Consider the following 13,331-nt stretch of genomic DNA (forward strand, 5'->3'; position numbering starts at 1 on the left):
GTTTAACGACAATGGAGTTAAAAGTCCCGTTTTCAACACCTTTTCTATTTATGAATTGCAAGTATTTTTTGGAGATTATTCATTCGAATTTCTTGGAATTTCTAAACGGATATCACTTGTAACTTAGACGAACTAAAAATGCAATATGAAACCGTTATTCGTGTGATTTTCTTAGACCCTCTTAGTCTTCTTATTCTATTAATTCTCTTAGCAACAGACTCATGTCTGCTTCTGTAGTAATGAAAACAGGTGTAAGAAAAAAAAAAACTTTAAATGAAAACAGGCTCCGAAACATTAATTTTTAATGACTTTATGAAACGCTTGGCATTTTTTTTTTCTTTAGGAAAAAATTTTGAGTTTTTTCGAAGTTAATTTTTTTTTTTCAAACAGAAACAATATAAAAAGTTGCCATTGAAATATGTATGAGATTTTTTTTATTTGCCAAAAAATTATGATATTACAGTATTTAATGGTTTATTTGAATAAATACACAATTCAAATTTTAGCATGTTGGAAATGCTTATTGTTATGACCAAATATCCTCCACTTTTGGGTTATTTTATTGGTTTGCGATTCAACCAAGAGGTCAGTCTGCGCATGCCCAATAAGCATAACTAATTTCCCATCATTCTTATTGAAAGAACTGCCAACAGCCATTGTCGATTATGTGAACTGTACGCAGTATCTAATCGGTGACCCACATAAACAGAAAACAAGAAGTTGATCAATTTAATAAGAAGATGCTAAAATATTATTTTAATTGTTATTACGATTATTTGCTTGATTGATTGATCTCATCCATCATTTAGGACTGGTAGAGTCCACTAATTCACGACGAAATTAATGCGCGGCCGGTTCGTCACTCCCTGCTGCATCCTCTTAAGGGTTGTATTCATGACTGTAATCCGTGTGTGTTCAAGGGACCGGCTTGACTGCTTGCGGGATGAAAAACCCCAGATAAACTGGCGGGAAAAAACGCTGCTGTCCACGTCTAACTTGGCTATGGCAGATCCTTAAGCTCCTCACGTCATCGATGGGAATCGAACCTAGGACACTCCTTCCCGAGGCATATGGTTGCGAAGGGCACAGCCACTAGGCTAACCGCGCGGACTAATATTTCCTTGTATGAAATTAAATAATTGGCATTCGGATAAAGGGCAAAGAACTGATGGTGAATAGCTGCAAGGCAAGGAAGTCCTTTTTAAGTCTCCAAAGTCTCTCTGCCTTTTACTCCTGCACGATTTGCCCAGGAAGAGATTAGCTTATTTAATATGTATACAGTTGCCCGTAGTTCGTAATTTCCGTCTAATTAGCGTTCTAAAATTAGAAAAATCTAACCGACGAAGACTTTGATAAAGTCTTCCATAGCAGTAAACAATGGAAGCAAGCAGTCAGGGCACGTACGTTGTCATATAGGTTGTTTACTTTCGATTTGTATAGATTGTGGACAGTGAAAGAGAAATGTTACCTTCAGCGGAATTTAGGGAATAGATCATTTAAGAATCAGCCCAAGTATTGCCGACAGAATTTGTTCTGTTTCCTTTCCTGATTCTGTCAACTTAGAAATCCTACAATGAATCCAGATTAACATTAATGCAATGAGTTGATATTTTTTTCGTGGTGTTGTAATTTTAGTAATTACAATATCGTTGTATTTCTCAATGGTTTTAATTTATTTTTCAGTAAGTCGCTCCAGTAAAAATTGCTACACTGGGATGATAATAGCTAAACGTGTCTAATAGAAAGGCGCAGATAGACTTCCTCCAATTGTTGTTCCTATCTCAGACTTCTATCGAGAATTAGCTGGCAAACTTTAGCCGAGTATGTCACTTTTAGAAACGAATATCTGAATGTCTGTAAACTTTCAAGCTTTCCGCATTCCCTGTCTACTTCAGAGAAATTTCGAACTGTTTTTTCTTGATGAGATGATCAGTCCTGCGCTGTAGATAAAGATTAATTCAGTGAAAAAGAAATGTTATTCAAAATCTTAATACTCCGTATGTTCTGCAGAATAGTAAGGAAGAAATTAATATGCTTCAGTAAAATTCTGTCGCTGTAGTAATACACAAAGACAATAAAACATAAAATATATAAAATAAAAATAATAATAAATCCAGCTGTTAGATTTAACAGCATATCATGCTGTTCTACATAAAATGAGAAGTGTATGAATCGGTTACACTTATTATTAAGAACTAATAATAGCGAATTTTAAATCTACCACTAAATTGATTGCAATGAAAGCTGCTTATTCTACTTTTGCTTCCTACATCCTGACTGCTTAGGGTGTAGTTAGGCTGCAATGCTATCAGTCCAAACTGCACGTAAATCACGCATTTCCCCCACTACTATTATTGAGTATACTAGCCAGTACTGATACTAGCCCTAGCTCGCACAGCACATTGACTATTGCAAAATACAACTACTGCTACAAAATGAATTATATAAAACACTATCGAGCGATATTGTTTATCGCCACTGAATATGGGTAATTATTAGAATTATTAGAGAGAACCCATGCTTTTTTGGTTAGAAAGATTCACTTGGAACTCTGTTAAGAGCACGTATAACGTTCTCTAGATCTTCATAATTGAAGATAAGTTAGCTTGACTTGGTACAGGGGTAGGATTTTCTTCTCACACAACAGAAAACGGCATAGAGATATGCGCAGTCGACAGACATCTGATCTCTTTCTGGAGATAGCTCAAAGAAATCACGAAGCCCATTATTTTAGCTGTCGTGCAGTTTGCCTAGGCATCATTGAATAACTTGGGACAGAAAGAAATGCCAGGAAGTTAGTTTCGTTTACGACAACAGCGCTTAAAGACTGGTCATCGCCAAGATTGAACAGAAGATGCGATCTCTGGCTTTAGCAAGTGATTGCAATCTGCCACAGTCTGGTAAAAGTTTTCTTCTCTTCGCCTTTTATGAATTTGATGTGACCTCGGGGATGATTTTTTGCAGATTTGCTTTTTTGGTTCTTATTGTGGGTAACTGTATGACTTCATTGCCGCACGAACTCGGAAATGAAAGTTTGGATGGAGCATCATTTACAGCGGAATGAGAACCGGGGGGTATTTTCTTGGTAAAATCATTTCGTAAGTTAAGTCGAGTAGAGCAACTGTTTGGATTAGAAAAACAACAATAGCTCATTCAAAGAAACTGTAAATTGTCTTGTTGCACTGGCAAATACTGCCAATCTAAATGACAGTAGGAACACTTCACGACGTAGGAAATTTACAACAAGATACTCAATAAGTTACCAGAAGAGAGGTAACATTACCGATGTGCTTAGCAGGAATACTGATAACGACTGATTGTAACGAGACGTAATTGTAGATGAGGAAATTGATGGTGGAGTATAAAAATGGATAAACGTATCCAATTGATAACCAATATATAAGAGTGGTCTGAAAAGTTCTTGGCCTCGACCATAGATTGCAACACTATCGGCACGATTTTTTTTTTTTCGAAGGTTGATATATCTCTCATAAGCATCCGTGTGAATTTGCAAGTCATTCTATCAACTATTTTGTTTTATACACCTGACTGAAGCAAAAGTGTTGTCTGTATCCCTTGAAATAGATAAAATTGAGTATCGTGCGGTTATAAAATTCTTTGTAAAAGAAGGTTTAATGCCAAAAGAAATTCATTCGAAGTTCATAAAAATTTATGGGGTCTCTTCTCCTTTGTTTTTGACAATTAAGAAATGGGCTGCCGAGTTTAAACGTGGCCGTACCAGCCTTGAAGATGATCCACGTGAAGAACGTCCAAAAAGTGTAACAACAGCAGAAATCGTTAATCATGTGCACGATAATATGGTATTGGATGACTGGCGAGTCAAAGTGCGTGAAATTACTGAGACCATAGGCATTTCAAAAGAAGGTGCAGGATATATTTTGCATGAAGAATTGCAAATGAAAAAGCTTTGCTCAACATGGGTACTGCGCTTGCTCACAGCAGATCAAAAACGCACTCGCATGAAAATCTCTGAACAGTGATTGGATCGTTTTAACAAGAATAAAAGTGATTTTGTGGGTCGATTTTATTACTATGGATGAGACTTTGATTCACCATTACACATCATAATCCAAACAGCAGTCAAAACAGTGGACAGAAGCCGGTTGTTCAGCGCCAAAGAAGACAAAGTCGGTTGTTCAGCGCCAAAGAAGACAAAGTCGGTTCTATCAACAGGAAAGGTCATGGCATCGATGTTTTGGGATGCTAAAGGCATTTTGTTTATTAATTATTTTGAAAAAGGTAAAACAATAACCGGGGAATATTATTCAGATCTTTTGACCAGACTAGATGAAAATATTCGTGAGAAAAGACCTGGTTTGCAGAAGAAAAAAACCATGTTTCATCATGACAATGCACCTGCCCACAAAGGTGTTTTGGCAATGGGAAAATTAAGGGATCTGCGCTCTGAATTGTTGTAACATCCACCCTATTCTCCAGATTGGGCTCCCACTGACTTCTGTCTCTTCCCCAAACTAAAACTCTTCTTCGCTGGTCAGCGTTTTTCTTCGAATCAAGAGGTGATTGCAGCTGTAGAGGAGTATTTTGCAGATCTTATTGAGAACCACTACAGGGACGGGATAATGGCACTGAAGCATCGCTGGAATAAATGTATTAGTCTTAAGGGAGATTATGTTGAAAAATAAAAATAATTTCGAAATTATAATTTTTTTTTCATTGTTAGGCCGAGAACTTTTCAGACTACCCTCGTAGAGCAAATAATGCTTGTATTTGAAATGATAAATCTTTCGAAGTATCATTATAGATACGATATGACTAATCCTCGTCATAAGAATGTCATTGTATTATTCGAAGGTGAAACGCGAACTGTGCATGTTTTGTGATATAAAATGGCGTTTTAAACTAATCTGAATTTTTTTTTTTCCTTTTCCCACTCATATCGTTAGCAGTAAATTATCAACATCGGAATAAACGTTATACATAACGTTAATATAAAACAGTTGGTGGAAATTGTTGCAGTTTCTAAATCGGCTTTTAAGCAATTTTTAATTAAAATATGAACTTTTTAAATAAAAAATAGCCTTTAAATTGAATGCTGTTACTACTTTTTTCACCTAATTCTAATGTCAAAGTGGGGCCTGTTGGATTCGTGGACATTGGTGTTTATAAATATCGGTTGCAGACGATTTTCGTCGCTTGTTGTTAAGGCACCCTCTTTATTGGAGGCCTGAATGATCTGGAAATACAATATGCTGTCTAGAGCAGGAAAATCGGATTATCTAACGTCACCCTACTCATAGTACTTAAAAATATACGAAGAGAGAATTACAACCTTCATGGATGGGATTAACATAAAAAAAAAAAGAAGGAATTCATATTGCTGTGATAAATACATACCTCCTTTCCTTTTACTTTCGTTCCACAGTACCATAAAAATATCTAGAAACAAGTAAGGAGACAATCATAAATGCAGACAATCGTAAAATACACGAGTTTCGCTATAGCATTCTTATGTAGTGAAACCGGTTTCATTCGAGTCGCTTTGGGAAGATGTGAACTGTAGGGATAATTTTGTTTTAGCTAAGATTCTCATTAAAATGGTCCACTTTGAAAACTCCAAAAATTTCAATAGTGATTCTGAATATAAAATGTGATTACATTTTGTCAATCTGAAAGGAATTATAATAATAATTTCTAATCGTTTTGCCAATAAAAGCGATCCAATTATAGTTTAAAAAAATATTTAAAATCATTTTTCCAATAAAAGTGGAATTATAAAAAATATAAAAAAATGAAATCTAATGCTGGCAATGAAACGAAATTGACTTCGTCGCAACGTATTATAGGCCAGTCAATATAGTGACATTTCGTCACTATATTGAATTATAGACCAGTCTGTGTGTCTGGAGTTGTGGTCAAGGTATTAGAGAAGTTAGTTAGGAATAAGATTCGGAATTTGGTTGACAACAGAAAAATACTCTTTGGCGGCCAGCATGGATTTACTAAAGGAAGATCATGCTTTAGCAACCTGCTTACTTTTTATAATAAAGTGACAAATGCGTTGGATAAGGGTGTTGCATATACAGTGGTATATTTAGATTTTGCAAAGGCGTTTGATAAATTGCCACATGACAAGCTGGTAATTAAATTGGAACGGATGGGGCTGAACAGTAGATTAGTTCGCTGGATTGGAGATTGGCTGTCTGATAGGTATCAGCGAGTTGTCTATAGAGAAGCGATATCCCAGAAGAAGAATGTTACTAGTGGTGTAACCGCAAGGGTCTGGTATGTAAATGATATCTGGAGAGGTCTGAATGGTGATGTGCAGTTGTTTGCAGATGATGCAAAGTTGGGCAGAGCTATCAGGAGTAGTGTGGATGCTGTAGCTTTGCAAGAGGACTTAAATACACTGGCTGAATGGGTAAATAAGTGGGGATATCAATTCAATGTTTCAAAGTGTAAGGTTTTGAAATTTGGGAAGCAGAGATGGGATGTAAAGTACACAATCGATGCGAATATCTTGGAAGAGGTAGAGGAAATGAGAGATCTGGGAGTGATTGTAAATAAGGACCTAAAATTTCAGGGACATGTTACTAAAATAGTGAAGACAACACAGCGGATAATGGGAATGATGCGGAGGACATTGACTTGTAGAAGTAAGGATGTTGTGGTTCCTTTGTATAAGGCTTTGATCAGGCCACATATGGATTACTGTGCACAGATCTGGTCACCTGGTTTTCAAAAAGATGAAATTGCGTTGGAAAAAGTTCAGAGGCGATTAACTTTTTCCAACGCAATGGAAAAAGTTAATCTTAAGCTGTTAAGAGGTTATCACCAGATTAATATCGGGGAGGTTTTGCACAGAATGGGTGAAGATAGCAGGAGAACAAGAGGTCATTCCTGGAAGCTGTATAAGGAGGGTATGAGCAAGGGAGTGAGGAGTAGGTTTTTTGCATGGAGAGTTTTCCAAATCATGGTGAGTGATTGGAATGCTTTGCCCGAGAGTGTGGTGTGTGCAGAGACAGGGAATATATTTAAGGCACAGTATGATAAACTGTGTGTATAACAGTGGACCTCCCACGATGAGTCTTTGACTCCATGGAGGTTTTTATAATAATAATAATAATAATAATAATAATAATAATAATAATAATAATAATAATAATCTGTCCAAATAGCACAGTACGGTTTGAAATTATTCAGAATTGAATTTTCGACAGTCGGTATTTCTGTTGTTTTTGCGAGAGTTATAAAGTTATCTGTACCAGATTTACGCTATTTTAACAGGGACAGGGGTTAAGTCGATTGGATCGACTGGGCCCGATCGGGCCCACGTTGTGTGATGAAGAAAAAAATTTTAAATATAAAATTTTGAATGATTTGGCCGAACAAAAAGTAAGAAATATTTCTTTATGATTAGTTTATTTTTCGTAAAAATATAATCAATAAATATACTACTTAATTTTTAATATTATTTAATAAAATTTGTTCCCGATATCTAATTTTCTGAACTTGGAGATCCAATAAAAATCTTCCCAATTGAGCTCAGAGTTTTCTACGGCTGGGAGTGTTATTCAGAGTTCTGTCAAGTGGCAATAATTTTATAAAATCCGCCCGTTTTAGACTTCTGTCGTTTAGATATATAAGTTTGTTTCGCCGTTTTTGTCACTTTGGTCAGATTTTGAAAAAACGACTCGACATATTTTAATAGAGATTCAAAATACCAAATTCGATTAAACACCATCAGGCCATCGCGGAATTACTAATAGCAGTTCGAATCGTTTTGTTTGCAAAATTGGGCAAAACGACTTCGATACAATTTTTTTTTAATTGTAATCTTATAAATTATAGATTCTTCAACTTATAAGAGCATTAGTTGCCTTGAATATAGGAAGCTGGCATTGCACTTACCACCTGCGAAATGTATAAGAAGGGAAGGGTGTTCCAAAGGAATGGACGAAGAAAAAAAAATTGTTCTGTGCGTTTAGAGTTGAATTGTGGAGTATTGAATAGTGTTACACATGTTTCAGTAGAATTGGAGGGGACTGGAAATAATTATCGATACCATTTCGAGCACTGATCATGTAAATATTTGTAGAAAATGCAAATCGCTTCTTGCTACTTGTATTTTCCCTTTCGATATGAAGATAGCATGCCTTTCCCTCTGTAAATTGTACTTCACATCAGTGACGTTTAGAGTTTTACTAATATAAAAGCACAATTCATTTTTTTTTTCTAACTGAACCTCTGTTCTGAATAAGCGAAATGGATTGGCGAGAGATGGGTCATAACCTCTTTGTTCCTGCAAAAGATGCAATTAAAACGACCGAAACAGAAATTGGAATGAATCAAGGAATTTCATAAGGATTCTAAATACTAACTAGAATTTAAAATAATTTGCGTAAGGAGGTACAAAACGAATCTGATATTGTAGATGTTTACGCATTTAAAACTCACCTAAAAGTCTGTCTGGAAACAGACAAACGTAAAGAAAAGAATGAAATTTATGTATTTGTAATAAAGCACTATACTAATCCCCCCCCCCATCTATTAGAGAAATTACAGCTTACTCCGAAACATCTTATATAGTTCATTAAATTATGCTAGTTTGTGAAGGATCTTCAATCATTCAAAGGATAAGAAAATTTTGAAAGAAAAAAAAATTATTACTTGTATTTTAACTCGTCCAGATTTTAATTCCAACTCTTTTTATTTCTAATTATCTCTTTCTAGGGATTTTTAGTGAGACTGTAGTTATAATCTGAGAGAGTATTTATAACTTAATTAGTTAATTATTAACGTCGTTTTTTTTAATTTTTTTATATCTAATTATATATATATATATATATAGTTTTCAACTTCCATGTACATGGCAAAAAAAAACAAACAAACTAGCTCATTCCAGTTGAATAAACTACACCCATTTCTGAACAAAGTCTAGTCAACCTTGGACCCAAAATTAGTCTTTAGTTAATCTACATAGGGTGCTTTGCTCTTGTTAGTGACCCTCTCTCTCTCTCTCTCTCTCTCTCTCTCTCTCTCACACACACACACACAAATTACTTTTACAGGTCGTGATGCCCTAATTAAGCTCCCACTTTCTATGACGTGTGACATAACAATAGTCGACGTCATTACATAATGGACAAATGAAGCATGCGTGACTGCTTTCTGTTCACTAGTTCGAAATTTTCACCGTCTTTGGACGACATGTCAGGTGAAGTGCACCCGACTTAAGTACGTTTGTGTTCATGTTTATATTCAAATCCATTCCTTCATGGAGTTATATAAATTCTGTTTAAACCGGTTACGAATGCACACAACAAATCGTGTTCGTAAACAATGAAGTAAATAGGCTTAGATTAACATCTAAGTTAATTGAGCCGCTATTCATTATTTTACGATTATTTACTAATAACAAAACAGTGGTGAAAATCAACTAATGTTATGTTGGATCAGATTGTATTTCGCTTGTATTATTTGAATCCAATGAAAAATTGAAATCAGAAATTTTCAAGTATATTTCACTTATCAGAAGCACTTAGGCACTACAGCAACCAGAAAATTTTCACTATGTAGTGGAAAATTTCAAATTGTAAAACTGAATAAGCAAAAACTTAGTCTTAGCGAACGCTTTAATGAAGAATGAAGAGAGCGTCCTAGTCATTGCACATTCTTAAAATTACAAATTAATCGCCCTTTCGATAACTTAATGCATCCAGACTGATAAGATCTTCATTACTGTTTCATTACTCAATTGATGACTCTAAAATTAATCTCTCAGATTTATAACAGCTTCTATGCAGGATTTTTATTTTCTTCCAGTTGAAAGAGTATCCAAATCGTGGCCTACTAGTTTTGATCATTGTCTTTATCATCATCATAATTTCTTGATATGTACGCTCAAGGGGCGTATGTAGTACCTCAAGATGCTATAATAATAATAATAATAATAATAATAATAATAATAATAATAATAATAATAATAATAATAATAATAATAATAATAATAATAATAATAATCCGAGAAGTAGGCCCTTCAAAGCCTACCACCTGTTCAGATGGGCTTTCGTAATCATAATTTTAGAATAAAGGGCTTAGTCATGCCTAAATATATTTTTTGTATGTGTAAATTGCAAGTGTTCTCCCGGCTGGTCTGCGTAGTTGCCAACTGCAAAATCCCATTTTCCAGAGGAAACATTTTTAGTTTTGACAAGATATCCGGATAGTAAGTAAATAATTACGTTATTTAGCTTCCTGTGAATTATTTTCTTCCATTTAATCTTAATTGTCAGATTTCCAACATTAATTAATCAAATCTTACATTTCAGTCTTCTAAGGCACTTTTCACTTCAGTAATCCACCTACATCTTAGTCTCCTCTGGATCTGTCTCCTACTGTATCAAACGCCTGTTTTGCTAACCTTTCCTCTCCCATTCTGTTTAAGTGACCATGCTGCCTTCAATTAGATCTGCTCAAACATTTTTGAATACTAAAAATCTCAAGGGATTTTTTATAAAATATTTATTTTTAATATATTTATGCCACTGATATCGTATTTTAGTTCTAACTCAACTTTCAGATCCATGAATTAAAACTGATTCGAAGATTGAAATTCTCTTTTATTCGATATAAATTTCTTCAGCTGGTTCTTTCTACCAGGTTTGTCTATTCTATTATGTTATTCCAAATAGGTAATTGAATAACTAACTAATCATCGAAATAGTTAATTGTTTTTTTTAAGGTTTCCTACCGATCATTTAGGTCATGTTTACAATGTTCCTGCTTATTGTGCACATACCATACACACACACATACACACACTAAAAAGTGTGTATATATATATATATATATATATATATATATCTTTAAAATTACAAATTTATTACACAAGTTACTGTCGTTAATAAATCCTGACGACTTGAAATTGAGTTATTTCATACGATAATATCATCTGCAATATAATATCATGAAGTAAACAGGCGAGCTTCAGATCTACAATTTTGATATCACGTTTAATGCCACTCTCCCTTCATAATGTGATCCATATAGATGATGAATAACGGTGGCGATAGCATGCATCGTTCACTTTTAACTGCTGAGTTACAACTTAAGTATAGGCTGAATATTGATTGCTCTGTATAATGTCCCTTACACACTATATAAAGATAGCATTTTGAAAATCTTTTTTCTTGACACTTTATCATGTCTGCTAGTTCTGATCAAGAAGATGGTAGTATGCAGTTGAATTTCACAAGGTTGTCCTCACCCCATCTTTATACCGTGTAAAGTTTACAGGGTATAAAGTTGTCAGGAAAAAAAATCAGATATATCTAATGTTTAATTAATATTTAACTGAAGTTCGAGATTAAGGCAATATCACAAAAGGAGACAGGCAAATCCTTGTGCAAAATTTTTTTCAAACTCATGAGTATTGCCGCCAAACGCTTATCTTCTCTAACCAACTGGAAAATAACTGACTAATCGAAGGTCTGAAATGACAGACGGAACATGTTTGGTTTCCAGAGAAAGTTATCTGATTCCTGTTCTAGTGCTGATGGCACCATTCAGAGACATGCCAAAAACACGGTGGAAATCAAACACCCATGAACAGATGCCGGTTAACATTTATATGTAGTATATTTCAGCTTCAAACTTACTGAATATCGCTTACTCTTTTATTCCTTCTATGTCTGTTCTTTGGCACTGCCACCCTCGTTACGTTTTTCCCAAAGACTTCAAGCTTTTATTGTTCAAGGAACATCAACATTTTCCTTCTTACCCCAACCCGGCACTAGGAGAGGAATAGGTTTTCTCGTGTGGGGTTAACATAATAAAATCGGATAGGTTCTACCCATCTCGAGAAATGCACCTGAAGATGACAATTAGCAGTTTAGAAGCGGATTTCATTAATTTACACAAAGAATATTTTAACTGCCACATTTTTTAAAAGTCTGTTTAAACGGCAGTTGTTAAATAAAGAAAAACGCTACACAGCTGGTTAACAGAATTGGTTATATTAGTACAGTGTTATTGCTCAACATGTAGAGTCTATCGATACCATTATTTAATTTATTCTAAAAGAGAATTCAAGGAATGAGTACAGAATCCTTCTTCGATTTTCTAAATACAGTTTTCATAATCATATCACAGCCCTTTGAACAAACAGCCATAAGGAAGGCTGCTCTAAAGAACAAAACCTTCCTCATACTATTTCTGTTCTTTCTATGAAGAGAGGCGGGGGAAATGAAAGAGGATTGTGGTTGTTCGGACTTACTAATCAAACTGAGGACATGAGGTTCTCGTGTATTATGGAAGTTAATTGCGTGTATTTTTCTTGTCTGTCACGGAGAAAATAATTTGCTGCTTCCGTGTGAAACCGGCTAAGTATCCTTCAGATAAAAAATAATACAGTAATAATAAAATAAAAGTTCTTGTCATCCTAGATTCGAAGATGAAAGAAGAGGGTGAGAAGTTGGTTCAGTAAGTCCAAAGCTGAAACGTGTTCTTAAATATCGACCAGAAGATGCTCCTTTTCTTACAGTAATGTGGAGGAATGATAGTACGAGGCAAAAAGCAGAAGCAGAACATTTATGTGCGAGTGATTGGAGTGAAACTGTGAAAGAGAGTGGCTATCGATTTACTGGATTTCCCTCTTGGTAATATAAAGCATTTTAGAGAGCATTGTGTTTAACATGCACATATTTGGAGCGGTGAAACACAATGCTCTTTAAACACATTTTAGAGAGCATTGTGTTTCACCGCTCCAAATATGTGCTTAAAGGATAAGGCAGCTACAGTGCATCTTTGGAACAACTGATTGTGAGGAGTTACCTGAGAAGGGTGGGGGTCATTTATGAAATTAACTGTTCTCTTCTAAATGGCATCAAACATTTTTAGGAAGGTTTTAGCTATCACACGAAGAGGGGTCTAATCTTCAATGGAGATCTGAATAAGGTAATGGAAGGGGGGGGGGAGTCAGAACCTTTTTTTATGACAAATAAGAATGTGTTTTGGTAGCATTGGAGTTCACGAAATAATTGAATAGCAAGGAGAAGGAGATCAGTATTTAAAACAGCGTTTATAGATGGTCTCGAAGTTTGAATTATTTGAGAACTGCAAGGATTCTTGAATGAAGAAAAGAAGTGGAATGTACTGTCATCAAAAATATGGATAGGATTTCAAATTGGTGAGATAATATCATTAATCTATAAGCGAAAGAGTGCCGAAAGCACAGTCTTCAGCTACTTCGACATTCACAGAAAATTCCGAAGGGCAGGAAACAGTCTATTACGACAAACAATGGATGACAATACAGGAAACTGGCCACCACTCAAAAGGTAGAGGTGGAC

Source organism: Typopeltis vanoorti, chromosome 6 (assembly GCF_054136105.1).
Source record: "Typopeltis vanoorti isolate ZY-2024b chromosome 6, IOZ_Tvanoo_1.0, whole genome shotgun sequence".
NCBI lineage: Eukaryota > Metazoa > Arthropoda > Arachnida > Uropygi > Thelyphonidae > Typopeltis > Typopeltis vanoorti.